Source organism: Diceros bicornis, chromosome 19 (assembly GCF_020826845.1).
Source record: "Diceros bicornis minor isolate mBicDic1 chromosome 19, mDicBic1.mat.cur, whole genome shotgun sequence".
In the NCBI taxonomy this organism is placed as follows: Eukaryota; Metazoa; Chordata; class Mammalia; order Perissodactyla; family Rhinocerotidae; genus Diceros; species Diceros bicornis.
Genome location: NC_080758.1, coordinates 30,465,557 through 30,491,035, shown reverse-complemented (window position 1 = coordinate 30,491,035; position 25,479 = coordinate 30,465,557). Strand labels below are relative to the sequence as shown.

Sequence of the window (25,479 nt, the reverse complement as noted above, 5' to 3'; positions counted from 1 at the left end):
CCCCATGGTCTTCCTGAGGTGAAAGGGGAAATCGATAGGAGAAAGGGAGCCAGGACTCTTTGTGCTTGGAAGAAGGCTTCCCCAGGAAGCTGGCGGTGAGCATGATAGTGTTTGCTGAAACAAGTCTCTTAATACCTGCAAGGGCATCTGATAGGGCGGACAAGGCCTTAAAACCTGGAGTCAAGAGGCTGGGTAAGGCTCTAGCCCCACATTGCTTCACCGGCTGACCTCTTCCCACGTCAGGGCTTCTGTTATCTTATCTGTCAAATGCTGCTTAAGAAGGCGCTTCTTCCACAGGGCCATTGTGAGAGGCAAATGAGATAATAGAACTCAAAAGGGCTTGTGTGGTGAGGGGATGGAAAGCAAAAAGCATCATGCAGAAACAGAAAGGAAAGGAAAAAGTGAAAGAGAAAGGGGAGAGGGGGTGATAACTCAGAGGAATTGCATGTGGTAGGCAGTCCCTGGGCAGTCCTCAGGGCAACTTACAGAAATAGCGTGTGATGTGCAGTCAGCAGACTTGAGCCTGAATGCCAGCTCTGCCATTAACTTGCTGTATGACCTTTGGTGGACCCTGCCCTCTCTGGGCCTCCGTGTCCACATAGGTAACACCGGCCAGTCAGACTAGGTGACCTCCAATGGTGCACCTCCCTTGGGCCCTTGGATTCCCTGATGTGCAGCCACAAGCCCTTGGCTCCTGGAAGTGCTTGGCTGGGGAGACTTGAGTTGCCCACAGTTCCTAAGCACCTTCATTTCCATCCACATGATTGACTCAAGGATGGCAAAGGAAGGATCCCAAACTCCTGGAGAGGGGCAGCTGGGAAAGCTAAGGACAGTCAGTGGCCAGTTCCCCTGCCTGAGGCTTTGTGACAATACCCAGATCCTATTTGTCTATTTTCCCTGTGGTCACCTGCTGAGGACAGTGGGAACTGAGCAAATGTGTGGTGGGCACAGTGCCTGGCACTGGGGCAAAGCAGTGAGCAATACAGATCCAGTTCTCGCTCCCATGGAACTAACATTCAAGGGAGTAGGATGGACAATATGTTAGAGCTCTGCTGTTTGGGGCATATATGTTTATTATTGTTATATTTTCTTATTAATTGACACTGTCATCAATATATAAGGCCCTCTTTGTCTCTTGTAACAGTGTTTGGTTTAAAGTCTATTTTGTCTGATATTAGTACAGCCACCCCGGCACTCTTTTGGTTACTATTTGCATAGAATATATTTTTCCATCCTTTCACTTTCAACCTATTTGTGTCTCTGGATCTAAAGTGAGTCTTTTGTAGACAGCATATAGTTTGGTATAGTTTTTTTAATCCATTCTGTCAATTTCTGCTTTTTGATTGGATAGTTTAGTCCATTTACATTTAAACAAATTACTGATAAGGAATAACTTACTTTTGCCATTTTATTTGTTTTCTGTATGTCTTATAGTTTTTTTGTGTGTGTGTGTGAGATAGACTGGCCATGGGCTAACATCCATTGCCAATCCTCCTGTTTTTTGCTGAGGAAGATTAGCTCTGAGCTAACATCTGTGCTCATCTTCCTCTATTTTGTATATGGGACGCTGCCACAGCATGGCTTGATGAGCGGTGTGTAAGTCTGCACCCGGGATTCGAACCTGTGAACCCTGGGCTGCTGAAGCGGAGTGCACAAACTTAACCACTATGCCACCGAGCTGGCTGCTGTCTTATATTTTTTTTTTTGTTCCTCATTTCCTCCATTACTGCCTTCTTTTATGTTTAGTTGATTTTTTGTAGTGACATGTTTTGATTCCCCTCTCATTTTCTTTCGTGTATATTCTATAGACATTTAGGATATCTATAGAAATATGTTCTATATATAATTAAAATTCTTATAAAATATAGATTTTTAATGGTTATCACAGTGATTACATATAACATCCTAAAGTTATAACAATCCATTTTGAATTGAATTAAATTCATTTTAATTTTATACAAAAATTCTATTCCTACACAGCTCTACCCCTCCTCTTACTTTATGTTATTGATGTCACAAATTACATCTTTATACATTGTGTACCTACTGGCATAGATTTATAACTATTTTTCATTCTTTGTCTTTTAAATCTTGTAAACAATAAAAAGAAGAATTACAAACCAAAATTACAATATTTGCTTTTATATTTGCCCATGTATTTACTTGTTCCAGAAATCTTTATTTCTTCATATAGCTTTGAGTTATCGTCTAGCATCTTTTTATTTCAACCTGAAGGACTCCCTGTAGCATTTCTCATAGGGCAGGTCTAGTGGTAATGCACTCCCTTAGCTTTTGTTTATCTTTAAATGTCTTAATTTCTCCCTCACTTTTGAAGGATAGTTTTTATGGATAGAGAATTTTTGACTGAAAGTTCTTTTTTCTTTCTTGGCTAATAATCATATTGAGGATCCTTTGTATGTGATGAGTCACTTCTCTCTTGCTGCTTTCAAGATTCTCTCTTTGGCTTTTGATAGATTGATTATAATGCAACTCAGTGTGGGTCAGTTTGAGTTTATCTTGCTTGGAATTCATCCAGCTTCTTAGATTTGTAAACATGTGTATTTCATCAAATTTGGGAAGTTTTAGCTATTATTTCTTCAAATACTCTCTTTGCCCTTTTCTCTCTCTCCTCTCCTTCTGGGACTCCCATAATATGTATGGGGCTCCTTTTGATACTGCCCCACAAGTCCTTTAGGCTGTTCACTTTTCTTTTTTCTTTCTGCTCTTCAGACCCGATAATTTCAATTATCCTATCTTCATGTTCACTGATTCTTTTTTCAGCCTGCTCTAATCTGTGGTTGAGCCCCTCTAGTGAATTTTTCACTTCAGTTATTCTATTTTTTTTTAGTTCCAGAATTTTGGTTTGGTTCCTTTTTATAATTTCTACCTCTTTGTTGATATTCTCATTTTGTTTCTGTATCATTTCCCTAGTTTCCTTTAGTTCTTTGTCTGTGTTTTCCTTTAGCTCTTTGAGCATATTTCAGACAGTTGTTGTAAAGTTTTTGTGCAGTGAGTCCAATGTCTGGCCTTCCCCAAGGATCATTTCTATCAATTCATTTTGTTCCTTTGAATGAGCCATGTTTTGTTTTTCTTTCTTATGATTTATTTGTTGAAAATTGGACCTTTGAATAAACAGCCATCCTCCCCCATCTTTGTAGCCTGGCTTTGTGTTGGAGTAGTCCTCCCAAGGTGAGAGCTTAAGGTCTTCTCTGAGCACACGTCTTGCTTGAGCCTGTGTGTGACTTTCTCAATTCCCCCATATACACAGCTGCTTTGAATGTCTTAATTTCCTGAAGAGTCTCACCTCAGCACCCCAGATTCTTTTTGGGGCCACAGTCAGTCTATTGTATGTGTCCACCCATACCATTTTGCCCCACGCATCTGGGGGTCTACAGTCTCCCTGTAGCTTTCATGAGCAGTGCCTGATGCTTGTCCCCACCTGAGATCCAACTTAGGTGGAACAGGGAGCAGTCCTCCAGGCAGCCCTCAGATAGATTAGAGTGTTGCAAACAAGGTTTGCTATGCAACCTCTAATTTGAGGTAGGGACCTGGCAACCGGCTGCTGCCTCCTCCAGACCAAGACTGCTGTGCCAGGGACAGGATGGGACGAGGGCCAGTAAAATTGCCACAGAACTTTTTCTGCTGTTTTGAAGGTTGCCTTTTCTTGACTGGATGCTCACTTGGTTGCTGTAGACCCTTGACTTTTCCAAAGCTCCTAAAATAGTTCAGCCCAGTTCCTAGGGTTTTGGGGTTTTGGGTTTTTTTTGTTGGTTTTTTGATGCTTCTGTGGGAGGGACGAGAGCTTGGAGCTTCCTAGTCTGCCATTTTGCTGCCTCTGATGGACAATACGTTAGAAACACTCAGATATCTAACTGCACAGTACAGGGAAATGAACAGCATCACTGATGTGAATGAATGCAGGTCAGAAGCTACTGTGGATAATTGGGATCAGGAAAGGCCTTGGGAAAGGGATGATTTTTGAACTGAAGGAGCAGAAGGAAGAAGCCAGTAAAGGAAACGAGAAAAGGGCAAGAACAAAGACCCCGAGGTGGAAAAGAACCTGGTCTGTCCTGGGCCTTTTTGGAAAGCTGATGTGGCTAGAGCCTGGGGAGGCCTGGGGACCAGAGCAAACAGGACCTGGAGGCCAGGATGAGCAGTTTGGGCTTTAGTCTAGCTGTGGTGAGAACCCATGGAGGGTTTGAAGAACTAAAGAGAACTTGTGATTTTTGTTTGACATGACAAGGCTGCTGTGCAGATAAGGCCTAGAGCGGAGACCACTGAGGAGGCTGGTACAGATGCCCTGGTGAGAGAAGAAGTCAGACTCTGGGAATTAGAGGCTAATTGGCAGGAGTCACAGGAGGCTGAAAGTTGTGCGGGAACAGCCTGGCAGCCTCCCTGAAGGCTTTCAGAGGTGGACCAGGGAACAGCCCTGGCCAAGTCAAGCCAAGTCAAGCCAAGTCTAGGGCAGGGGCAAAGGGTCACTGCTTTTGCCCCCGTGGACTTCTTTTGAAGTTCTGTGCTCTGTCTCTCCCAGCTGTGCCTTTCTCCAGGGAGAAGAAGACAAGCTGTGCCCCTAGGGTTTGCAAAACCGGCGTCTGAAAGGTCCGTGTTTTTCAAAAGGGAACTACACCATCGAGAAGATGGGGAAGCTGGAGCCCAAGAGAGGGGACGTGACTGCAGCCTCACAGTGAGTCGGCCCCCTTCAGTGGGAATGAGTCAGGGAGTGCGTAGCTCAGTTCCTGCTGATGTGGAGGTGTCAGCATTCTCAGAGTGTCTGAGGTTAGACACGAAGATTCCAGAGTCGGGCTGGCCTGGCCAGAGTCCTGACCCTCTGACTCACAGTGTGACCCTGTGCAGGCTGCTGCCTCTCTCTGAGCCGCAGTTTCCCCAGCTGTACCACTGTGGTGATAATAGTCCCCACAGCATTGGGTTATCGTGAACTATGTGAGATAACGTGTGCAAAGCACTTAGCGGGTGCCCAGCTCATAGTAAGTGTTCAATAATTGGTCTTTGCAATGGCATTGCTAATTACTGTGATAACTGTAATGATTAGTGAGGGATCCTGCCAACAGTTTTAGGCACCCAGCAGAACCACAGAATCTAGCTTGGTTCAGTTTGGGAGAACGTCAGAGGGAGTGGTCCCTTCTTCTTGTTTCCTCTGTCTTGGCCACAGAGCTCACCTGCTCTCAGGCTCTGCAGCCCATCTCCTGTTCAAAGTGAAATGTCATGGGTCAAAGGGAAGGAAAGAGAACCTGCAGAGGGAAGGATGATGAGCAATTACGTCTGTGCCTCACAGACGGGAGGCATTTGAGCTGGACCTTGAGGTGGGGTTGGAGCTGTGCATGCCAAAATGACAGGGTGGCATTCCAGGGGAAGGGAGGAGCCTCGGCCAAAGTTTAGAGGTAGAAAAATGTTTTCCATTCCTTTTGGGGAGGCAGTGAAGAGAATGGCTCATTTTGGTCATAGTGGAGAGTTTGTGATGTGCGGGCAAATACAAGGAAACACAGTTGCTAGATCATGGGTGCTGGGGTAGAGGAATTTGGTCTTCACCTGGAAGTGATGGGGAGCTGCGACTCTTTCTGAGGAAGGGAGGACCATCTTTAGAGCTGGGCTTTGTTGGCCAGAGGCCAGAGGTCCTGATCCCTGTCTGGAGCCATTACAGTGGTCTAGGCCAGCAATGCTGAGGCCCAACCTTGGGCAATGGGAGTGTGGATGGAGGGAGATTCCAGATGAGGTGGTAGAATCTACTAGAAGTGGCAGGGGTGAGAGAGGACCCAAGGCTGACTCCCAGATTGCCAGCTCGTGCAACTTGATGGTTGAGATGAAGGCAAAGGACGGAAGAGGTTTGGGGAGGAAGATGGTGGCAGCAGCTCTGACACCCCTTGTGAGGAGCCTGGGGGCCCTCTGCATGGGCAGCTGGCTCTATAGGTCTGGACTCAGAGGTCTCAGGATTGGGGACGGGTATTTGACAATGGTTATGCCCTGAGTTTGGCTGGTTTGTTGAGGGACCCAGGCAGGGGAGAGGAGGGTCGAGCAGGGACGCTGGCCTCTGCCGTCCCCTTGGCCCAGGTGTGGCCCAGCCTGGCCCTGGCACAGGCTTGTCTCTTTTCTCTGTTGCCATCCGCCCCTTCTCCTCTTACACTTCCTTTCCGGCCCTCACTTAGCTGCATCATTTCAGGGAACTTGGAAACCAGGCCTTGTGTCTTTAACTTACAAAATTATACACTCCAATGAGCTGGAAAGGGGCTTTTGGAATAATTCTATTGAAAATATGTGGGTTTTCGCCTTGAAATGATCTTCCTGAAATTATCCCCTTTCTCTCTTTATAAATATTAAAATGAAGGAATTAGAGCTTAGTGCTTTAAATCCCTATTCAGGGACTTTCTCATCTGCCTCCCAGGAAAGCGACCAGTCACTTCTGAGGAAGAGGAGGAGGAGGCTGGCTCGGTTCTCTGTAACATGACACCCTCGTCCTCCTGCCAATCCGCCTTCTGGAGCACCCCTGACCTGTCCCTCCTGGCCCCTCTACAGCTAAGCTGAGATTTGCTGGAATATTATGTGTCAGTGTGAGGGTGTGAGAGAGAAGGGGCAGGCTCAGGAGGGGTGGGGAGAGGGAAGGTGAGGAAGGCTGGAGAGACAGAGACAGAGAGAGAGAGAGAGAGAGAGAAGAAGGAAGAGGGAGAGACAGTGAGAGCGAGAGAGACAGAAAGAGAGTGTGAGAGAGAGAAAGCAGAGAGGGAGAGAAGAGAGACAGAGTGAGAACAAGAGAGAAACAGCTCTGGGGGGAAAGAGAGAGACGTATAAAAACACAGAGATGGGCTGGGGAAAAAGAGAGACACAGCTAGAGCCCAAGGATAAAGGCGACATAGAACACAGAGAGAGAAGGCAGCACACAGATGCAGAGAGGAAGGGGAGACAGGAAGGGAGAAACTGGGAGGGTTAGAGGAGACCACAGGGATCCAGAGGCAGAAAACCGTGCAGATGACACAGACTGACAGGTGGGGTAGCAAAGAGCCATAGGAAAGAGACACAGAGAGACAGCGACACACGGGGTGACCGGAGGAGCCCCTGCCACCCTCAGGCTGAAGGCCGACTTGTGCTGGGGACGAACGCGTGACTCCTGTGCAGGATGGCGTCCGAGGGAGGGAAGCTCCTCACTCCCAGCCTGGCCCCACTGGCGCCTGCCCCAGTCCCATGACTCAGGTTAAGCACTGCCGACCTTTGATACACAGGGGACAAGTCGGGGCAGAGGGGAGAGGTTAATGGGAGACTGGCTTAGGAGGCAGATGGACCCGAGTTCAAGCATCAGCTCTGCCAATCACTGCTGTGTCATCTTAGACACGTTATCCAGTCTTTGGAGTCTTGGTTTTCTCATCTGAAAAATGGGGATAATGATTCCTACATAGTAGAGTTGTTGTGCTGCTGGCATGAGGTAGCACCTGTGAGGGGCTTGGCACGGCACCTGGTGATGGGATGCACTCCACCTCACATGAGTCGGTTAATGTCACCCATCCTGGAGTCCGGGGCTCAACTCCAACCCTTATGTGACCTCAGAACTGACCAATGCTGACTCTGGAGACCTGGGGGTAAAACCCATAGCCCACAGGCACCTCAAAACGGGAAATTCGAGGGAGGAAGGGAACAGGAAATTATCGTGGCTGGGAGAGTTCCCGAGAAGGCTTTCCCAGGCAGCTGTGGTGGGTGCAAGAGGTGAGGGGGGTTGGGTGCACTTAATGGGTCTCCACTCCAGGAGTAAGGGGACCTGGTCAGGAGGGAAGTGCACTGTCCCGTGGCTCCCTGAGTGCCCTTGAGCCCTCCAGGGCTTCTGCCTGCCCGTCTGATGGAGAGGGTATGAGACTTCAGGTTCTATTAGGGCCTTTGAGGCCCTAACATCCAGGAGTTCTCGAAGTCTATGATTGTAAGCAGCCTGACTTGGGGTTGGGGTGGGGAGGGTGTCCCCTGTCCCCCGCCCCCCCCCCCCCGGCCCCAAACCTCCGCAGGAACAGAGGCCGCTGCCTTCTGAGAGATCTGTCACAAAGCGCGGTGGTCGGTTACCGGTTTCCACACAAGCCAAGCCCTTGATCTGCCGTGTTTGAGGAAACCCTTTGTTCCTTTCAAGTCTCTATTCTCTCAGCCGGGGCTGGTGCAGAGACTGCAGCACTGAGTTTTCTCTTTCTTCCTTTCCTTTTTGGATTTTTAAAAATAACTGGTTTGTGCGTTCAGGCAGTGTTCCAGAATTGGGTTCCCAGGCTGGGGTTCAGGGCCAGGGAGTCCAGCAGCCTCTTACTCCTGGGAAGGCCTGGGAGGAGGGAAAGCCGAAAGGCTGGGGGTGGGGGAGGACATTAAACCTGTGCCCAAGGGAGAGACTCAGGCTCAGGAGCCAGTGCTGTGAGTTGGGGCTGGAGAGCAGAGACATGAGATGGAGGGTCCTAATCCTGGCTGCAGCACCCCTAAGCTGCAGACCCTGGTGAACTCCCCTCCCCTTCTGGACCTCAGTTTTGTTAAGTGTAAGAGTAGAGGCCAGAGCAGAAATTCCTGCCTCTCTCGTTGCTGGGTCCATGCCAGACATTGCTAATTGATCGCCCTTCCCCCACAGAGCTTGGATGAGCCCAGAGAATCCTTCCCAGCACAGCCTCTGGGTGCCTACTATCAACCAGATTTGCAGTGCAAAATGAGACCTACCAACCATCCTCAGACAAGATCATCTCCAAGGGGCCAGCGTGAAGTGGGGACTCAATAAATATTTTGGATGAATGGACTTTTTTTTTTAGTCTTTACTACATGCCAGGCATTGTTCTAAGTACTTTCTAAGCAGTGAACAAAACAGAGGTGCTGACCTCAATTTAACGTGTGGGGGAGGCAGGGAATAAGCAAATAAGCAAAGAAAGATATCAGATGTTAGGTGGTGATCAGCGCTACCAAACAAATGAACCAGAATAAAACAGTAGAGAGTGGCAGCGTTTGGGCGTGGGTGTGGGGTACATTGTGGATAAGGTCATCCATCAGAGAAGGTTTTCTGAGGAGATGATCCTGGAGCAGAGAACTCAACCAAGTGAGAGAATCTCTTAAGACCCCATCAGTCTACGACTTTGAGTCTAAACTCATTTGACACTAAGATTCTATTTTCTGTTGTGTAAGATTCTAGAATCCCATGAATCTAGGAACCAATAACAAAAATTACGGATTTTTACTGCTCTCACATTCCATGATAATGATTCTAGAATTCTGTAACTCTGAAATTCTAGGATTCACTGAAGCATCTTTTTACTTGAATAGACCAGGATTCATTGCCCACCCTCTGCTTGCTACCCCTAGGAAATGGAGCTGAAAATAGAAACTGTCAAAACAACAAGCCATTCCAGCTCTAAGTGCCGTAGTAAACAAATGGTCCAATGTTGCTCTGATGGTTTAATTGCAGCAGTTCCAGACAAGCCCATTCATGAAGGATCTTTGGTTGATGGAGACGAGTGAGCCCCCAGGGGAAGGGGTGGCTTGTGGCTAGCCCTGGGGAGAGATCCTTACCAGGTGAGGCTGATGATCTGGGGGGCCGGCTGGATTTCAGCAGCCAAAGCCCTAGTTGGCTGGACCAGACTCCCTTTGCCTTTGGGGATCAAGATGGTAGATATTTTAACTTGAAGGGTAAAGAAAGGGGCCTCTCTGAGGAGGTGGCATTAGAACTGGACCTGAAGACTAAGAAGATGCCAGGTTTACAGACAGCCAAGGGAAGCAAGTCCCAGTCAGAGGGAACAGAAGATTCAAAGGTCCTGAGGTGAGAAAGAGAGCTTGGCTGGTTCCCAAAGCAGTTGGAGTGTAGGAAAATGAGATAAGAAGGGCAGGAAGGGGCTGGATCCTATAGGGGTTTGTAGGCTAGGGTTAGGAATCTGGAACCTACTGGAAGGTTTTAAACAGAGGAGTGATATAATGTAATTCCATATTTAAAAGATCCCTGAGTGCTCTGAGTAGAATGGACTATTGTGGGCAAGAGTGGAAGCTGGAAGACCAGTAAGAGACTGTGGTATTTGTCCCAACGAGAAATGATGGGGGCTTGGAGTTAGACAGTGGCAATACATCTGTTTGTTCATTTATCCCTTCTTTCTTCTCTCCCTCTTCCCTCCATCCATCCATCCATCCATCCATTTATTAACCAACTTATGTGTCTATCGGGAGTCCAGCACAACGCTGGGATTACAAGGATGAATTAAACATGGTAACCAACTATAAGGAGCTCACGAAATGGCAGGGTACATGGCATTGCAAGATAATGGTCTGAATGCTCTGGTGAAGGAATGCACAACGTGCTGCGACAGCTCATGGGAGGTAATTCACTGAGCCGGCAGAGTTGGAGAAGGCCTCCTGGAGGAGATGTTGGTGTTTGAGTTGGGCCTTTTGAAGGACATGGAGGAGCTAGACAGGCAGGAGGAGAGTGTTCTTGGCAGGGGGACAGCTTGAGTAAAGGCAAGGAGGTAGCATGAACGAGCGTGGCATGTCTCAGAAAGGTGTAGATGTCGGGGTTGGCGGGATCAACAGGTGTGTGGAGGGCCACTGTGGGAGAGGAGGTGGGTCAACTTGGGGAGAGGTGGAATATATGCTTGTGACTGGGCCCGCCCCTTCCTTCTCAGCTCTGCCTGCCCCAACCAGAGCTGAGCAATTCAATTAAGTACCAGCTCTTAAACTAGATGCAGCTGTTTAGCAGATGTTGCCTTCCACCCCAGATGGAGGTGCATCTTGGCGACGGGCACAGCATTTCCAGGGCGTCTAATTTGTGAGGCTATGGAGGGGAAAGAAATGCAAGATGCTGCCATTATTATTTAATGACCATCATTCCTTACACCCTCTCTCCCCCTAGTGCCACTACCACATGTCAAACACGCCTGTTGGCTTCAGACTGGAGACAGAAAGGGTGGGCTGGCAGGTGGGCTGGGGAGTTTGACTCGCTGGTTCTCACTCAGAAAACAAGAAAGGCGAATGAAAAAGTTGTCAATCTGCAGAACCCTCAAGAAGTTTAATGACAGTGGAAAATGACTTATGCCCCCATTTTTCATGAAAGGGGCACAGATAGTAATTGCTATCTGTTGAGCCAGGTGCCATGCCAGGTGCATCCCATACTTTGTCTCTGGTTCTCTAATCCTCCCACCAGCCATGCATGGGCTGACCTCAGGGCCTTTGCTCTTGCTTTCTCCTCTGGCTGGAAATGCTCTTCCTCCAGATGCCCGCAGGGCTAACACCCCAGGTCCTTCAGGCCTCCCATTGTGTCACCTCTTCAGAGAGGCCTCCAGTTACCACCCAACATAAAATAGCATGCTTCTCCATCATTCTCTACCCCTCACCTTGCTTTATTTTCCTTCATCCTCCAATATGTGTATATTTGTTCAGTGTCTATTTCTCTCCTCCAGAGTTCAGGCTCCCAAGGGCAAGAATTTTAGTCTGTTTATTCATTGTGGCCTCCCCAGCACTCAAAAGAATGCTTGACACAAGACAGAACTCTGTAAATATTTGTTCAATGGGTGGATGAATGATCAATGGATCTCATTGAATGTATGAGGAGAGTGTTGGGGAGATAAAATCACTTTCCCCAGGGTTACCCAGCGGCGAGGGGTGAGCTGGGATTTGAATTAGGGTCTGTCTGATTATAAAGATCTGCCCCTTTCATTAAGCACCTCTCTTCTTTTCCTTCTCCACAGCACTCATCACCATTTACTGACTATGCCTGTTTGTGTGTTTGGTGTCTGTCTCCCCCACCAGAATGGCAGCTCCACTGAGAGCAGATTTCATCTGTTTTGCTCACTGCTGAATCCCCAGCACCCAAACAGTGCACGGCACCCAGGAAGCACTTCATAAGTATGTGCTGAGTGAAGGGGGGAAGCGCTGGGAGATGGGAGCCTGGGATTCTGGTGGGAGGGTGGGGAGCTCCTGACCCCTCCCACATACATACTTCTTTAACCTTGGAAGCAACTCTGCAAGGTAGGTTTTTTCCATGCCATTTTACAGATGGGGAAATTGAGGCTCAACCAGACAAAGGATTTGCCTTGCCAAGGTCACCTGGCTGGTGAGTAGAGAGCTTGAGTTTGAACCCAGGCCTCCAGAGCTCATTTGTCATGTAAAAGAGACCCCCATTTAACACCTGCTGTCTCGGTCCCCCCGGAAGGCACCAGCTGCCTGGCCAGAAGCTCCGCTCACAACCTTCCAGGGCCTGGGATTCCCCCTCAAGGTCAGCAGTGTCAGGGCCAATGGGAAACTCACCTTTCACTGACAACTCCCCAGTTTCATCCATTTAAGTGATAACTTTAATGTTATTTTAACCTAAATCCCCCGTTGACTTCAATGAAAGCTTTGAATCCACGAGGAAGGTCAGACAGCGTTTTTAGAGGTAGCACAGGCACCCAATGGAAATCACATTAGCATACTCATTATCATCAGGGCCCTTTGAATGTATCTTTTAGCTGTTCCCTTAAAGTGATGCTGGGACAATGGATCCTTTCTGTTCATGAATTCCTGGGCCTGGGCCTGAAGTGGGGCTATGGTCAGCTCCTGTGAGCTTCTCTGCACCTTCTAAATGGTGACAGCGAACCCATGTGTCATAGGATAGCGGAAAGAGTATCATCCACCAGGCACCCTGTGGTGAATGGAGCACATCGTCTGGGTTTGGAAGAAGTAACTCTTCAAGTCCCTTAGGCGGTTGCTGTGGGACCCCAGGGATGGGCTCAGGTGACAAAAGGTGGTGTCAACCTGCCTTCCAAGGAGGCCCTATTAATAGGAGGCCTCTTGGTGCCGCAAAGAATCAAGGATGGTTCTGGGTTGACAAGATGGTTGCTCAACTCTGGAAAGTGCCAGAGTTACCTAGGGAGCGTTTATCAACACTCAGTGCGCAGCACCCCTACACCAGACCATTTGGTTCCAAATCTTGGGGAGTGGGGGGCCAACTGGCATCAAAGGTTTTTAAATGTCCCCAGACGACTCCAGAGCATCAAGAGGCAGCTGGTAAGCAGAACTGAACTGCTCCCTCCTCAAACCAGAAGGAGGGGAAAAGAGAAGTTGTGGGGTGGGTGATGGTGGGAGGGCATGAGGAAGTCCTCTGGGGATGTGCGGGGGAGAAGGAACCTCAGAGAAAACACTTCTTTTTTCTTTTAAAGGAAATTTTCAAAACACAGAAAAATGGAGAGAATAGTACAATGACCCATTATCTGTCACTAGCCTCACCAGTTATCTACACTGAGTCCTTCCTGGGGGGGGCGGGGGGGGTTGTAAGGTGTGTGCCCAGTGAGGTGACGCACCCCAGCTTCCCGGAACCGCCTGTAAAGCCAGCCCTGCTCACAGTGATCCTGCGACAGCGGATCCTTGGCGGGAACACAGAGTCCAGCACCAAGCTCTCAGGGTGGGGTGGGCTTTGTCAGAAGAGCCAACAGCCGAGACACAAAGACTTTTGTGTTAAGGGAAAAAAAGTTATGTTTAAAAAGAAATCCCCGCCTGTTTGGACTAATTCCTCCTTGGTTCTCATGTTTGGGGACAGGGCCTTGGGGCTGACCCCTAAAAGGATCAAGGAAGCAAGGGGACAGGCGTGGGAACACCCCAAGGGTGGCAGCTGGGCCGGGATGTCTCGGGAAGTCCTCTTATGTGTGCTTCTTTGCCCATCTGGCAGAGATTCACTGGGCACCTTCTCCATGCCGGACGCTGTGTTCTAGGCCGTGGGGACACAGAGGTAACACCATGGCTGAAGATGCTTCCCCACGTGAGTTGAACTCCAGAGCAGGGGCCGGACAATAAACAGTAAGATACATAGCATGTCAGAGCGAGTCACGTGCTACAGAGGAAAATAAAGCAGGGGAAGGAGACTGGGGTGGGCGGCAATTGTTAATAAGGTGCCCAGGGAACGCCCTTCTGCCTAGGTGACCCAAAGAAGGTGAGGGAGGAGCCATGCGGGAGGAGCACTCCAGGCCGAGGGAACAGCACACGCAGAGGCCCCAGGGTAGGAGCGCTCCCTCCAGGAACAGCGAGCATCTTGTGTGGCTGGAGTGGAGGAGAGTGGGGCACAGGGCTGGCAGGTGAGATCAGGGAGGCGGGTCTGTTGGGAAAACTGGTGAGGCTAGGCGTGCAAGACATGAAGCCCTTTGTAAAGACCTTTGCTTTTCCTGAGTGAGAAGGGGAGCGATTGGTGAGTTTTTAACAAGAAGAGTGAAAGATCTGGCTTTTGTTTTAACGGGATCTCTCTGGCTGCTGAGTGGGGAACAAGCGTAGAAGGCAAGGACAGAACAGGGGGTGGTGCAGTCATCCCAGGGGACAGAGGATGGCAGCTCAGACCAGGGTGGTCCCGCCGGGTATGGTCAGGAGTGGCCAGTTTATGGATGCGTTTGGAAGGTAGAGCCAAGAGGATTTGTTGACAAAGGAATGTTGGAGCATGAGACGAGGAGAGCTGTCAGGGATGACACCTGTTTGATCTCAGCAACTAGAATTGCGTGGTTGGCACTTCCTGGAATGGAAATCCGGCAGGAGCGGTGGGTTTTGGAGGGATGGTTGGGAGCTCTGTTTTGGACAGATCTGAGATGCCTGGACAACACAAAATGCAGATGTGGAGTCATCTGCTGGACACATGAGTCTGGGTGCAGAGCATAAGAGCATGATCGTAGATGGAGATGTGGACCAAGGACTGGCCTGGGGTCCCCGTGTAGCAGGAACTGGGCCGGGCTGTTTCTCTGGGCCTTGGGCCAGTGTCAGGCCTGGGGGTCATGGGGGGATGTTCTATATTCCTCCTCTCCATTTGCCTCTTCCAATTCTTAGCATTTACCTGAAGGTTAAAGGTGAAGGCTGAGCTAGCCTGATTTTAGTTGAAAAGAGCAGAAACTCTCAGGTTAACTTCAGCCATTGAGTTGGGAGTTGTTGTAAAGATACATGCGGGGATTAGAGGGCAGGAATTGTGACCACGCCTCACAAAATGTGGTTTAGCCACTGGGAACTCATTCAGGACCCAGTGCTCCAGGGACTGAGTTAGTTCGTGACCCCTCCACAGCAAGGGTCTGCTGGTCTTCACCACCTCTTCCTCTCTGCTCCCTTTCTCTCTCCCAGGGTTTTGGCTTACTCATTGCCCCTGTACCATCACATTGTCTTTGCATTATCTGATCTTGTTGGGTCTTTTAGCTTTTATGCATTGTCCCAACTCTCTGCAATTCAGATCCAAATGGGAGCCAGGATTGGTGCTGATTGATTTAGTTAATTGCACTCAGCCCTGCTGGGTGGAGCTTTTGCATCAGGCTATATCATTGGCTGTTGGCTAGCCTATAGTTTGGCAGCCTTTGGGTCAGGTGACTTCTGCTCCAATCAGCTGTTGTGGTAGTTGCGGAGACGCTATGGGTACAGAATATAAGGTCCACAATAGTAACGGCAACAGTAATTATAACATCACTGGCACATGGATTAAGGTGGAGTCTGGGTCAGACAGCCTGGGTTTGGGTTTAAACCCGGCCTCCTCCACTTACTGTGACCTTGGGCTGCTCATTCAACCTAACTGTACCTCCACCTCTCCATCTACAAGTGGAGAATAATAATGTCAACTACATCTTCGGGTTGTGCTGAGGAGTATATAATCTGATCAATGAAACACTTACAGTACAGTATTTAATTAGAGCTCAAGAAAAGTTAATTATTGTTGTCATTATTACCGGTTGGACAGTATCTGCACTAAGTGAGGTGCTTTAAAGGCATGTTCTCATTCAATTCTCCACGAAATCCCAATGAGATAGGCTCCCTTTCCGGTCCCACCTTATACATGTGAAAATGGAGGTACAGAGAAGTCATGTGACTTGTCCAAGGGCCCCTCAAACACACCTCTGTCTGGCTCCAGAACCGTTGCCCTGAGTCACTGTACCCCGTGACAGGCACCTATGTGTAAATGCCCACTCTGGGCCACTTCTCTGTGAGGTCGTGGGCAGGAACTCCCCGGCAGGTGCAGCACTCTCCCTGCCCCTGCCCCCCCAGCTCTCCCTGCCCTCCAAGGGGACGAATGTCTAGTCCCCTAAATGCAGTGGGCTGAAGTGGGTTCTGCGTGCCTCACCAGCTCTGGTCTGCAAAGACCATTCCTATCCCTCATCCTGTGTGGTCCTCAGCACCTGGGTAAGTTAGCAGAGCAGGGGTTATTGCTCCCATTTGACAGATGCAGGAACTGAGACTCACCAAAGGGATGGAACCAGGATGTGAATCCAGGTTTGCTGTCCCATAACCTCCTCCACTCCCCCGCAGGGTAAAACTGAACCCGAGGGGATCTGGGAGCCACCCAATGTTCTCAAGCGGGGTGAAGTCAAGGCAAGAAGAACCTGGGGTCAGAACACAGAACCTCAGAGCTGGAAGGCGCCTCATTTAACTGGGCCCAGAGAAGCCGGGCGGTCACTGGGCCTGTCCCCTGACCACTGTTTAGCAGCACAGCCAGTTCTGCAAAGTCTCCTACTCAGGGGCTGGGCTTCCTTCAGGGTGTAAGGGAAATGGAATGCATGAAGTCCTGGTGCCAGTTTAATTTCATGAAATATGCTGGGGCTTGGTGCAGGCTTCTGGACCAGAGGATGGCAGGGAGGAGGGGCACCTACAGGCTCATGTTTGCCTCTTCTAACACCCACGTGCCAAGCATGGCCCTTGCCCATGCTCCAGGGTGGTTACCAGTCAGTGGTCCCCGGGCTTCACATGTGTGGGGGCTTCAGCACATCCCTGGAATCTGACAGACAAGGATCTGAATCTCCAACCTGCACCTACTCATGTGTGGCCTGGGGAAAGTCACTTAACCTCACTGGGCTTCTGTTTCCTCTATGTGATCCTCTCTTATCGGGTTACTGTGAAGATCGAGTAAGATACGTTCATATCGTGCTTGTGCCTGGTGTGTGGCAGATGCTATTACTGTTGTTTCAGGCCTTACAAATCCCATGGCCCTCACACAAAAAACTTCAGCCACTTGCCGTTGGCATGGGAATGATGAAAAGATTTACCTTTTACGAACATAAAACATAATTAAAAAGGAAAGATTATTTTGGTGACAATGTGGGGGATGCACTAGGAGGGAAAAGATTGGAAATGAAACATGTCCATTAGGAATGTGTTTGGCTGTTGGTACAAAAAATCCAACGGTGGAACAGATTTCTAGTTGTTCCTCAATATCCACTCTCCCCTTCTTCCTTAGTCAATAGAATCCCTAATTTTCGGCTGGGCACATGACAGCCTGGGATGAAGACTACAGTTCCCTGCTTCCCTTCCATATCCTAGGTATGGCCATGTGAGTTCTTGCCAATGAGAAACGTTTTGTGTGACTTCTAGAAAATGTCTTAAAAGAGAAAGTATATATGTCATTCCTCTCTTCTTTGCCAGCTGGAATTTGAAATATGATGACTGGAGCTCAAGCAGCCATCTTGGACCATGTGGTGAATTAAAGATAGCTGCTGATTCTTTGACTGTCCTTCCTTCGAGAGGAAGAGTCTATTTGGAAGAGTTTGTTATCCCTCCACTTGCATCTGGGCTGGCCTGTGACTTCTTGGGTCAACAGAGTATAGTGGAAATGATGCTCTGCCAATTCTAGGCCTAGCCCTTAAGAGCACTGGCAGCTTCTGCTATGGCCTCTTGGATTCATGAACTGCCATGGAAAAATGTCAAACCACTCCGCTGGAGAGACCACCCGGAGAGGCCCTGAGGCTCCATGGAAGGGGAGAGGGACCCAGCTGAGCTAAGTGTTTCAGTCATCCCCACCAAAGCCCTAGGCACCCCAGTAAAACCATCTTGACCCTCCAGATGAGCCCAACCATCAGCTGAATACGACTGAGCGACTGGTTGACACCCATGGATCAGAAAGATCGATCAGCTGAGCCCTGCCCAAATTTCTGACCTACAAAACTGTAGAAAATAATAAAATGGAGGTTGTTTTGGGGTAGTTTGTTAAGTAGCAATAAATAACCTGAACAGACCGTAAGGAGGAAGCTGTTTGCTGAGGATGATGCAACAATTACAGCAGCCCTGGTCTGGCCACCTCCAGATTTCTTGTTACACAAGAAAAGTAAACCCTATCTGTTTAAGCCTTGATGATACCTTAGGCTATGGCTCAGGGCCTCAGTTTCCCCACCTTGTTAAGTGGAGCATTAGCTTCTGTCCTATTAGCTTCTAAAGTGCCTGAGAGGATAAAGTAAGAATCAAGAAGAGAAGGCCATTTTCATGTAATATAAACAGTGCTTTAGACCTACAAGTGACATGCTCAAACAGTTATAATATATTTAATGTGTTCATAATGGGTGTGAACTTGTCATGAACCAATTGCAGTGGATTTTGGAATCAGACACGGCGTCAGACGTGTTAGGGCTGGAGGCTCAGTTCTGCTACTTTCTAACATGATGAATTGGGCCAGTCACGAAATCTCTCCGAGCCTTAGTTTCCTCATCAATAAAACGCAGACGATGCTATTTCCCTTGTACAGCCTGTGTGAGGATTAAATTAAATGAGATTAATCCATCTATTTGATAAATATTGACTATCTTTGGTGCGCTAGGCTAGACCCGCTCCTGATATTGGTGGAGCCTGGGCCCCACTCACCCCCAAAATCTAAATATTTAAACGTTATAAATCAAGCTAATACACTGTTTTTAAAATGTCCTATCCTTCTCCGCCATGAATGTCACTTCGTAACAACCTGGAAGGCCAGGTTGCATTTGGAAACCTCAGACTCCTCAGACGTCTGCACTGAAACGTAGAGTGGAGGGGGGAGAGCTGGCCCCCATCCCCTGGCCTCTAGTCTGCCCCCTTCCCTTTTCATCCCCAGCTCCACCCTGCACCGTGCAGACCCACATGCATGTGTGTAGACACCCCAGGCTGCCTGTCCACGCTCCCTTCACCCCCATGCTCCACACTGCCCTTTGGCTAAACCCTGGGCCTAGGGTTCTGCCTCCAGAGAACAAACTGGAAAGAGGCCTGCACAGGCCCTGGAAGCAGGCTTGGGACCTTTGGGCAGGGAACTCAGGGATTCTGGAAAAACGGAGTATGTCTACAAAGGGGGCGCAGGCTTGGGTGGGTATGTTGCCTTGGCCCCATGGGGACATATGCAGCTGGAGGATGGCCAGAGAGAGGCCTTTTAAAACATGAGGACCAGGGTAGGGTCCCTCTTGCCTGGGTCTAAGGGGGGCATACATCAGTGAATGAAGCAGACACCTTCCCTGACCTTAGAATGGTGGGGACGCATTCCTTCAGTCTGGGCCTCAGCCTCACTCCTATTTGTAAGATGAGGGCTTAGCTGATCTGATGTCTCCAAGTTTGTGCTGGAGACCAAGGTCTAGGGACTTGGTGAATGTCAACATGAATCTCCTAGAGGCCAGGAGATCAGGTGGGAGGGGGCATGTTTAAGACCTGAGTGAGCCAGCCCTGAAGGCCTAGTGGTTAGGTTTGGTGCTCTCACCGCTTCAGCGGCCTGGGTTTGTTTCCCAGTTGCAGAATCACACTACCCACCTGTCAGTTGCCATGCTGTGGTAGTGGCTCACAAAGAAGAACTAGAACGACTTATAACCAGGATACAGCCACATACTGGGGCTTTAGGGAGGAAAAAAAAAAGGGGCAGGGGAAAGATTGGCAACAGATGTTAGCTCAGGGAGACTCTCTCCCTGCAAAAAAAAAAAAAAAGAAAAAGGCCTGAGTGATCAACTTCCTCCTCCAGCCCAAGCCTGGCAGAGCAGGAAGGGCCTCTGCCACCTAGTCCAACCCGTTCATCCATACAACACCTCCTGCAGCCATCACAGCAACATGATTTCCCGTCACACCTGGAATAAGATCCCAGCTCCTTGCCAAGACCTGCAAAGCCTGCTCCGCCTGGCGGCTGGCCATCTGCAATCTCCTCTCCCACCTCTTGCTGTTGCTTACTCAGCTCCAGACCCCTGGACCTTCCTTACATTTCTGAAATATACCAAGTCCATTCCTCTCCCCGCAAAGCCTTTGCCCTTGCTGTTCCCTCTGCCCGGAGCACCCAGCTCTTTGCATGGCTGGTTCCTCTCATCATTCAGGCAGCTTAGATGGCCCCATGACACAGAGACGTTCCCTGACACCCTTTTGAGAATAGCTCTCCTCTAGCCCCAGCGCTCTCTTGATAATGCCACATTTTAGGTCCTACCTAGCACAGCGGGAAGTGGTAGAATGGAATGATTAACGGGCCAACTGTCTGCGTCCAAATCTGGTTTCCACTATCTACCGGACACTTGAGTAAATTGTTCAACCCGTTTTCCCATGAATATATTATTCAACTTCTCATTTTCCTTGAATTGATGATTCAACCTCCGTTTTCCCATTTGTGAAAGGGATAGATAATTTATCTATCTCATAGGTTTGTTGTGAGATTAGACGAGGTAACACACATATTTACAGCATTTAGAACAGAGCCTGGCATAAGCAGTATATTTGTGCTTGCTATTATATTAACACTCGTTGTTATTTGAAATTATCTTGTCTGTTTATTTCTTTACTCGTTTATTGTCTTCCTTCTCTCTCTGAAACGCTAACTCCCCACTGCAGTCTCCTTGCCTGCCCTGCTCCCCGCCGCCTCCCACAGGGCCTGGATAAACAAATTCCAACAAGGACCTGGCACTGGGCTGAGCTCTTAGATACAACACTCCCTGTGCAGATGGGGAAACTGAGGCAGGGGTGGAGTAGCTCGGAGCGGAGCGAGGGCCTGCGGGGACCAGCCCTCCGTGGTGCAGAGTGCTCTCCCAGACCGGCCCAGAGACGCGCTCGGAGCGCTGCTCCCGCCGGTTTCCGCGGCGCCGGCGTTTTTGTCCCCAGCGCGTTTGTCTTTCAAGGCCCCACAGAAGCGACGGCGGAAAAGCGGCCCGCAGCCCGCGTCAGCTGCGGCTCCGTCGTCTCGGTCCCCGGGGGGCGAACAAAGGCAATAGCATGAAAACAGGAACTCCGTTTGCTGGAAGGACCCGTTTGGGGGTGTCCGGTGCGCTCCAGCGCCCCACAGCTGTGCGCCCCTCCTCGCGCGGGGACGGGAGCGGGTTGGGCGGACGGCGGGTGGGTAGAGGGCGCTGCCCACCGAGGGCCCGCAGACCGACCCTTCCCCGGCCGGCGGAAACCGCCGTCTGGACGGCGCGCGCTTCTGCCGACTCATCTGGGCTGTTCGCGGAGGCGTGGGAGCAGGGCGACGCCGCCGGGCACCCCGCGCCTCGGACACCGGCCCCGCGGCGCGGGAGCAGCGCAGCGGAGTGGAAGGAGCCGGGCAGCGGCGGCTCCAGGTCTCGGCCCCCAGCCCGCTCCTCCGCAGGGCGGGCCTCGGTCTCCTCACCTGTCCGACCCTGGCGCGAGAATGTCACAAGGCCATCTCCAGGGGACAGCAGCTTCCCTGAGGTGTGCGCGCCTGGCACGCAGAAGGGGCTCAGAGAATATGGGCTCCGTTGCCCCTTTCCAACGCTTTTTCTCAGCCACCCTCTCTTTTGAAATCACCCCACCCCCCACGCCCCATCAGCCCTTGGAGGCAGGATAAGTTAAGCGTTGAGAGCAGGGGCTCAGGAGCCAGGGAAACCTGGATTCAAAACCTGCTCCACTACTTGCCAGTTGTGTTGCTGAGATCAAGTTACTCTGTTTCTTAAGGCCTCAGCTTTCTCATCTGTAAAATGGGACTGAAACAGTCTATAAGGTGCTTAGTTCAATCAACGTCACAAATCAGGTGCTTAATTCATTCTTATGATCATCACTTCCAGTTTACAGATGCAGAACATGTTCAAAGTAGGAAGGAGATTTTTCAAGGTCGCACAGGGGGTCAGTGGCAGACCCCCCGGGTCTCCTGAGTATAAAGATTGTTAGTCTTCATCAGCCTGAAGGGGGAGTTCCCCAAATGGTTTTATAGAGGCGGGTAGAGGTGAGGGGCAAGGAGCTTCGCGTCATCTCTCTGTTCTTCCCCTCACCCCGCCCCGCGGAAGATGCACTGGCTGGCCCTGGGAAGGGAAAAGGTATGGCCGGCTGCTCCAGTGCCTGGAATGGGGTTCTGGGATGAATTTTATTATTATTATTATTTTTACTTATTTATTTATTTTTAAATACGGAAAGCCAGAGCCCTTTCTGTAGGAGCCAGCCTGCTCTTCAGGGCCAACCGTGATCTCTCCGCAGTTCCCAGCCGAGAAGGAGGCCTCACGCTGCCCTCCAGTGGCGGGCGAGGTTGTGCCGCTCCCGTGAAGCTGACAAACAAGTGAACCAGAGAAACAAGCTTCGCTTGGCACGTGGTGGAGGCTGTCTGGAAGAGGGAGGGAGAAAATGCAGCCTGGTTCCCCCACAGCTATTTGTGGTCAGGATAGATCTCGGGAATCTTGGGAATAGAGAATAATAGACTGAATTTGAAAGGCACAGGAGTGTTTTTCATTCTTCTGCTTATTTTTGAATAGATAACACATTTACATGATTCAAAAGAAAAGAATAGAGTGAAAAGAAGTCTCTCTTCCACTCTGTTCCCCAGCCACCCAGTTCCCCTTCCTAGAGGCAGCCATTGTCATATGCTTCTTGTGTATCCTCCATCAGAAAGTCTATGCAAATACAAATATTTTACAGGATCAGTAGCTTTCTCTATATACTCTTCTGCATCTTGCTGCTTCACTTAAAAATGTGTCATGGAATTTGTTCCATATTGATTCACACATGGCTGCCTCATGCTTTTGAACAGCTGCATAATATTCCACTGTATGGATCTCTTGTAATTATTTGATCAGTCTTCTATTGATGAGCCATTAACATTGTAACATTGTAATTGTAATCACCATGTTACAACAAATAACCTTGTACATATGCTGGGGTTTGAGTGAATCACTTAGCTATTGCTGTAAGACAAACAAAAAGCTTTAAACAAAAAGCTTTTGTTATTGCTCATGTGGATCACTGGTGGCCCTGCTGATCTGGGCCAGGCTGGGCTAATTTTGCCTTGGATCCTTGTGTCTGGGATCAGAGGGCGAGTCTGCTGGGGGCTGGCTTGTCTAGGAAGAATGGGCTCAACCACGCGTCTGGCAGTTGGCTGGCTATCAGCTGGCTAAGAAGGGGCCCTGGGCCATGTGTCTCTCATCATCCCGCAACATGCAAGACCTCTGGAGTCTCTATGAGCGGCATCACGTTCCATCACATTCTATTGGTCCAAGAAAATCACAGGCTAGCACAGATTCAAGAGGTGGGGAGATGGAAACCAGCCCTCCAAAGGAGGAATGGCAAAGTCACATTGCAAAGGGTATGACACAGGGGATATAGACTATTGTGGTCATGAAAAAATGTATTTAAATAATGTTTTTATTTTATAATAGTTAGATTTACAGAAAAGTTGCAAAGATAGTACAGAGAGTTTCTGTGGACCCCACACCCAGTTTCCCCTCTTGTTAGCATCTTGTATTACTGTGGTGAATTTGTCACAACTAAAGAACCCATAGTGATACATACTATTAGCTAAACTCCATACTTTGTTCAGATATCATTCGTTTATCTTAACAACTTTTTTCTGTTCCTGGATCCCATCCAGAATCCCATATTACATTTAAACATCATACCTCCTTAGGCTCCTCTGGGCTGTGACAGTTTCTCACTTTCCTTGTTTTTGATGACCTTGACAGATGACCAGCACTCCTCAAATGGTCAGGTTTTTTGTGGAATGTCCCCCAATTTGAATTCGCTGGGTGTTTTTCCCATGATTAGACTGTTTTTCTCATGAGAGTGACTGTGACATTTTGCATCGCATTATATCAAATGAACATGCCATCAACATCACTTAACATTAATGATCTTAACCTTATCACCTAACTGAGGCACGGTTTGCCAGGCTTCTCCACTAGAATATTACTCTTTTCTTCTCCCTTTCCATATTGTTCTCTGTAAAACGAAGTCACTATGCGTTGCCCACACTTAGAGTTATTCTCCACCTCCTTGAGGGGGCATATGTTATTTGGAATTCTTCTGTTATTTGCTTATTCCACCATTTATTATATCGATATAGACTCATGGATATATTTATTTTATATTGTGCATCATCATCTAATACTATGTTATGTATTTTGTTGCTCAAATTGTTTCAGGTTTGGCTATGGAGACAAATGTTGGCTCCTGTGTCCCTTTGATGTACCCTCATCATTTTCTTTTTTTTGAGCACTTCCTTGCTTTCTGGCTCTATAAGAGCCTCCAAGCTCATCTAGTATATTTTCTGCTCCAGCCCTAGAATCAAACAGAGACTGGATCCTTTATGGGAGAATAGTATTAGAAACCAAGATCTGTGCTTGTTGCTACTGGGTGCCACTCTCAGTGGGCAGAGATAGGAAATATATGTATGTATACTAGCCTGTGTATACACATAACTGTAATTATTTCTATATCTATCCATTAGCATCTATATTAAGCTAAACACAAGTTCATGCTAATATCTCCAACTTGAATCCATTCACATTGTTCATTCTATCCTTTTCTCCTGGCTTATCTATAACCCCTCGCTTGAATGGTGAGAAATCTGCCTCCCACCATCTGCCATCCATTTACTTAATTATTCAATTCTAGTGCACATGTTACGGGAGTTTCAGAATTGTCAACCCATATGCCCATGCGATGTAACTTTACCAACTAGAGTACAGTGCTCATGGACAGTTCTTTTGGTTTTTAGTCTTATTATTTCCAGCTATTTCTAAACTTATTTAGGTCAGCACATGTATTCCCCACACCCTTAAGTGAGACTGTGTTATACATTTGTAATATAGTTAGATTCTTTTATAAAATTTGCATTTAGTAAGAGTCACTCTTTGGCTGTAAAGTTCTATGAGTTTTGACAAATGGATAGTCATGGATCCACTACCACAATGCCATGCAGAATAGTTTCATGGCTCTAAAATATCCGCTGTGCTTCACCTGGGCAACCTTCTCCCTCTCTCCAAACCCCTGGCAGCCACTGATCTGTTTTTCATCTCTATAGTTTTACCTTTTTCTAAGTCATATAAATGGAATCAAACAATATGTAACCTTTGAGACTGGCTTCTTTCGCTTAGCAATACGCATTTAAGATTCATCCATACTGTTGTGTGGATTAACAGCTTGGTCCTTTTGATCACTGAATAGTATCCTATAGTATGGATATACCACTGTTTATCCACTCACCTACTGAAGGACATCTTAGCTGCTTCCAGCTTTATTAGGAATATAAAGCTGCTATAAATATTTGTGTGCAGGCTTTTGTGTGAACATATTTCTAACCAATTGGATAAATACCTAGGAACACAATTGCTGAGTCATATGATAAATCTATGATCAGCTTTGTAAGAAACTGCCAAACTGTCTTCCAAAGTAACCGTACCATTTTTCATTCCCACCAGCAATGAATAAGAGTTCCTGTTCTTCTGCAACTTCATCAGCACTTGGTAGTGCCAGTTTTTTGAAATTTGGCCATTTTAATAGGTATGTAGTAGTGTTTTAATTTGCATTTTATTTTAATTTGTGTTTCCCTAATGACAAATGGTGCTGAGAATCTTTTCATATACTTATTTA

At 48.4% G+C, this 25,479-nt stretch overlaps 3 long non-coding RNA genes across 12 annotated transcripts in view; 2 read left to right on the top strand and 1 right to left on the bottom strand.

The window, feature by feature from the left end:
- Positions 1-17,889, top strand: part of LOC131418596 (uncharacterized) — a 49,603-nt gene extending 31,714 nt beyond the window's left edge. For 2 of the 10 annotated variants that reach the window (XR_009222929.1, XR_009222930.1), the window contains 6 exons: positions 4,535-4,687; positions 11,682-11,838; positions 11,989-12,046; positions 12,146-13,764; positions 17,153-17,235; positions 17,338-17,889. This is a non-coding gene — a long non-coding RNA (uncharacterized LOC131418596). Of the gene's footprint in view, positions 1-4,534; positions 4,688-5,280; positions 5,403-7,554; positions 7,711-10,172; positions 10,318-11,681; positions 11,839-11,988; positions 12,047-12,145; positions 13,765-13,883; positions 14,040-17,152; positions 17,236-17,337 lie in introns of those variants that run through there. The other 8 variants (XR_009222931.1, XR_009222937.1, XR_009222932.1 and 5 more) reach the window with 8 other exon arrangements.
- On the top strand, positions 7,717-8,758 carry LOC131418597 (uncharacterized). The gene is made up of 2 exons (XR_009222938.1): positions 7,717-7,918; positions 8,597-8,758. It is a non-coding gene; the product is annotated as an uncharacterized LOC131418597 (long non-coding RNA).
- A 314-nt stretch (positions 17,890-18,203) lies between the features above and the next one.
- LOC131418598 (uncharacterized) lies at positions 18,204-21,444 on the bottom strand. The gene is made up of 2 exons (XR_009222939.1): positions 21,275-21,444; positions 18,204-18,431 (listed from the first exon to the last, which is right to left on the bottom strand). It is a non-coding gene; the product is annotated as an uncharacterized LOC131418598 (long non-coding RNA).
- Between the last annotated feature and the right edge of the window lie 4,035 nt (positions 21,445-25,479).